The sequence below is a fragment of the Copidosoma floridanum genome, unplaced genomic scaffold (genome assembly GCF_036245765.1).
Source record: "Copidosoma floridanum isolate Cflo_tuat_1 unplaced genomic scaffold, Cflo_Japanese_pri ptg000006l, whole genome shotgun sequence".
In the NCBI taxonomy this organism is placed as follows: Eukaryota; Metazoa; Arthropoda; class Insecta; order Hymenoptera; family Encyrtidae; genus Copidosoma; species Copidosoma floridanum.
Genome location: NW_028321883.1, coordinates 3,896,195 through 3,901,357, shown reverse-complemented (window position 1 = coordinate 3,901,357; position 5,163 = coordinate 3,896,195).

The window sequence follows — 5,163 nt, the reverse complement described above, 5'->3', positions numbered from 1 at the left end:
CCCCATTCATATGGGCAGGAAAGACTGATGCTCAGCCTATTCAAGACCGTGCGTGCAAGTAAAATAAAAGTACATCCAAACTCTCACTTGCACTCATGGGCTTAAATGAGCTGCGTATCGGTCTTTTCTGCCTATGTGAACGGGGCGAGCTTTGACTGAGCAAGATCAAAAGACACGCAATGGATTTGATTAGTGATCTTTAAAGGATCACTAGCTGTGATTGGCTCGTTTTATTGTGCGGAGTCTATTTTGCAGCTCTATTACATGCCGTGGGACTGCACTCTTAGGCTGAAATCACATGGAGCGGGATAGATCAACGCAATAAAACGAACAGTATAGAAACAGCCATTGCTGTTAGAGCTATTGCGCTTTTTTCTATTTCGTGAGCTAAGGGACTTATTTTCACATGGAGTGCAATAGAGAAAGCAGGACACTTAAGCTGTCGTGAGAGTGAAAGAGAGGTCCACGGATAACACCTCTCTCTCACTCTCACTGCTGCTTATGTATCCTGCTCACTCTGTTGCGCTCCATGAGAGCATATAAGCCCCCTAACCCAGCGAAATAGACTGCAGTGACAAATTCTTTGTCTGCTGGAAGCCTGGAAGTAGTTCGGTAGTGAGTAAGACTTCTTTCAGAATGGCAGGTAAAGAATTCGATGTGAAAATACTTAAGAATAATATAAAATATTTATAAACATTTTGTATGAATACTCAGAGCTTGTATCAGTTTCACTTATAACCTTACTAGCTTTTATTGGCTCATTCTATTGCGCAGAGTCTATTTCACAACTCTATTACGTGCCGTGGACCGTGGAACTCCATCCTCATGCTGAAATTACATGGAGCGGAATATATTGATTCAATAGAACAAGCGTCACAGAAACCGCCAACTCGAGCTATTACGCTGCTCCCACTGTTTTTGTTTCTGTATGCTGCAATCGAAAGTGCCGCGTAATAGAAAGTGTAAGCAATGCGCATCAAGATTAGTAAGGTTATAAGTAAAACTAATACGAGTTTTGAGTATTCATACAAAATGTTTATAAATTGATATGTTTATAAATATCTAACATTTTTATTAAGTTTCAATGTTACAATTGACATTAGAACCAATTTTTTTTTTCGAAGCAGTTTAAGCATCACTTTAACTTTATGTTGTATAGTTCAACCTTACATTATATTTGGTTTCAAAAACACTTACCAACTACATACATACATATATATGTATGTGTGTGTGTATATATACATATAAACGCACGAAAATGTATAACAAGGTCATGACTGTATTTTTAATTGATTAAGTAGTTGGTATGTACATATATTAGTGAGGCTTGGCCCTCAGAGCGCACCGCGCGCCAACCCCCTAATTTGAAAATATAAGTTAAATACTTTATTCATTTAGTTTGCCTTTTAAAAATAGAAAAATACAAACATCTTTGTAAAGTAGTTTAAAAATCAGAACAAAGGTAGTGTTAATTTAAAGAATACTTTTCCATAAATTTATAAGACAGCTTTAATCTAGTCTTTAACTTCAAAAACTATCTAAGTATTTGTATCAAATAAGGAAAAATTTAGGAAAACATTTCTAATCGGCTTATAAATTCTATACTTTTTCCGAAAAAAAGGTCTAAAAAGTTCTTTTTACTTTACTTTATCGTCCTATAGTTAGAGATTCTAATTAGTTTTGATATTAAGTAAAGATGAGAATATTAAAACAAGTAATAAAAGTGATAAAATTTTGGTTGTTCTCTCTGGCCGTAAAGTACGTGCGATGGTTAGTACACGTCGATGGTAGCGACACCCGATCATGTGGCATAACAATTATCTATATCATTGCTGTTAGACCAAAAGCAGATGCATGAATGTGGTCAAAAATCAAGACCAGCCATAATACTTGCCAGATTTCAGAAATCTTATGATTTATGAATATCCAAAATAATTCTGTTATATTTCGTTCTAGTAAAAATCTGGGTATTTAAATAGTGCCATTTGGTACATTCCATGTACCAGCCGCAAGTTGACCCAACAGATAGAAAACATAGAGATGAAATAAGAAAATGCTTTGAGCTATGGTTAAAATTACTTTTCTACTCGGAAATTAACCTTTAAAAAATGCAACCCCACACAATAGCAATATTATGCAATGGACTGGTATAGAATCAATAAAAATTCCAAAAGGAATAATTAGTCATAAGACCTTTTGTTTACCAGTAGACTCAAGCAATATAGTATGAATATAGTATGAATATAGTATGAATATACTATGAATATAGTATGAGCCGGAGCACTATCAGGCGCTCTGCGAAAAAGGACAAAAACGCTATAAATCGATGTATGAATTATACAAAAATTCAAGTGATGAAGACAGTAAGATAGTACAAGGGGCGAGACGAGCAACATTGAGGAAAATAAATGAAAACAAGTTCCCATATACAAGACATAAAATCAAGGGTAGAGTTAATAAGAAAACAAAGGAAGACAACAAACAGATCACGAGACGAGTGATGAGTCAGATTTTAAATAAAAAGAAAAACGAATACCAAAGATTCGCGATCCACAAACACCTCCACCGGAAACACCGGATGAGCATAGCCCAATAGTGGAACAAGAAACACCAAAAATTGACGACGTAAACAATGAAAGCCACGAAAAAGAAATGAGCGATAATGAAAAAGGAAAGGAGTTACTTAATGAGAACATGGTGGCAGATGATAATGCCAAAAGCACGGATGATGGCAAAATCAACATAAGTATACCAGATTTAGATAGGTACAGAGCTTGCCGGACACGAATACCAGTACAAAAACCACCCTGAAAGCCAGAGTAAGAAAATGATATACCACCATTCCAAAGGCTTAAGAAAATGAAAGAACAACCATTTAGATATATTGACAACTTAGCCTTCTGTACAATAACAGAAAACATACCGGACACAGAAGCCATAGACGCGCTTCACGAGAGAGGTTATATAAATCCAACAGCCATGAATAAAGAAAATAGGAGGGTTGGAGAGATCTTTCTATCAAGAGCAAGAAAAGTTTCAATAATGCAATCATACATGAAAGAGCACTTTGACAGTGCGGGATTAAAATCGGATATTAAGAAATGCATATCGTCTTCAAAACAGCTCATGTTGTTTAACAAGTTGACGTCAGTAGGTATTATACGAGATCTAGCAATACTAAGCGTATCACAGTGAGACTATTTCGCAGAGCAATTTGAAAACACCTTCGAAAACACAAAAATATCAGCGGTGTTGTACTTAAACAATTTAGTAGTACCACCAGTGGAGCAACGATTTGATGTACTCAAAGAATACCACGAGTCATCGGTAGGAGGCCACAGGCGTATGAACCAGACTTACAACAAAATTGCGAAAGACTATTACTGGCGAAATATGCGACCGGACGTACGTCAGTTCGTGTTAGGTTGTGAATCATGCCAATCTAAGAAACTTGTTAGAGTAAGAACAAAACAGGCTCTAGTTGTAACAGATACACCAGCTAGGCCATTTGAAAAAATATCAATTGATTTTTATGGCCCGATAAACAAACCATCGGCACATGGCAATAGTCACATATTGTCAATTCAGGACTGGCTCACGGAATATATAATTCTTGTACCAGTAAAAAGAGCGACGGCTTTAGAAATAGCAAAAGCACTTTTAAACAGAGTAATTGCATACTTTGGCGCCACAGAGAAAATGCTGTCAGACAGAGGTGCACATTTCTAAAACAAACTATTAGTTTGCAAGAGTATTTAAAATAGACAAAATGGGAACAACAGCCTTCCATCCACAGAGTAACGGCGCAATAGGACGAATGCATCATACATTAACGGAATATTCAAAGGCGTACGTAAATGAAGATGACTTTTGCGACAATCATTTGGGCATGTGCATGTACGCTTACAATTCGACAAAACACTCAGCAACGGGGATAGCGCCTCAAGAAGTATTGCTGGGCTACCTAGCAAGAATCCCATCTAGCTTCAAGAAAACAATGAATGAACAAACGTATGATGAATATGTAGAAGACGTAATAAAAACAATGACGCGGCTAACGACAATAGCAGCCATGAATCAAGTTCAGGCGAACTGCAGGTCCAAATATTATTACGACAAAAAATTGAAGACAAGATTTTTCATGGAAGGGAAAATGGTCTATGTTCTTAAAGAGCCGAGAAAGAAATATGAGGATCACTACAAAGGACCATACGAAATCGAAGGAATAAATTACAAGAACCACAATATAAAACTGAAACGTGGCAATAAAACAAGAATTACACAAACAAGAATGTTTGCAGAATACTTCAGCAACTATGACAGAGTTACAGAAATGGTGGGCGAATTTGAACACTTAGCCGAGAAACTTATAACAAAATTTGGAACAACGGTGGACATAATATACTTGGCGAGCCGGGGAACGACACATATACCAGATGCGGCATTGAGAGCGATTTTGGAAGCTAAAATTTTGGCAGAGCAACTAAGACCAGATCTACAGTTCCCAGTAAGGGAAAATATAACTACAGAAGAATAAATTGGAGAAATCTCAGAAATAACGACCATGGCATTTAACGGCAGAATAATGTATTATATACGGATACCACTGGTTACGAAAGAAAATTTGGACCTTCTTAGGATATCATCATTGCCAATGGAACAAAAAGGCTTACATACTACGGATTTAGTGGCATACTTGCAGCCAACATACGAATACATAGTAAGCAGTGTTAGTGAGAGAAGATTTACGCCAATACCGCAAGAGGTGATAAGACTATGTAAAAGCCTAGGAAAAAACACGAATATGCACACAAATGAAACCAACACAGGAAGTCGAAGAGGACCACCCCTGTGAAATCAATATCATATTGGAGATTGCAGTGAAGAAACCAGAAGAATGTCCGATAATATTAGCCAAGTTAAAGGGCACATTTTTGACACGTCTCCATGCTAAGAACCAACTTGCCTTTACCACCACGAGAAAGGACAAAGTCCACATACAGTGTGAGCACACTGAACACAAGACACTGATGGTGGTGGATTCTGGGGTAGTCAGCTTAGCAAGAGACTGTATAGCTCAAGCATCGGATACAAGACTGGATCCAGGACAAGAGGAAGGTAAAAATCGCATAATGAAGCTTGAAAGCGCAAATCTAAACTTAA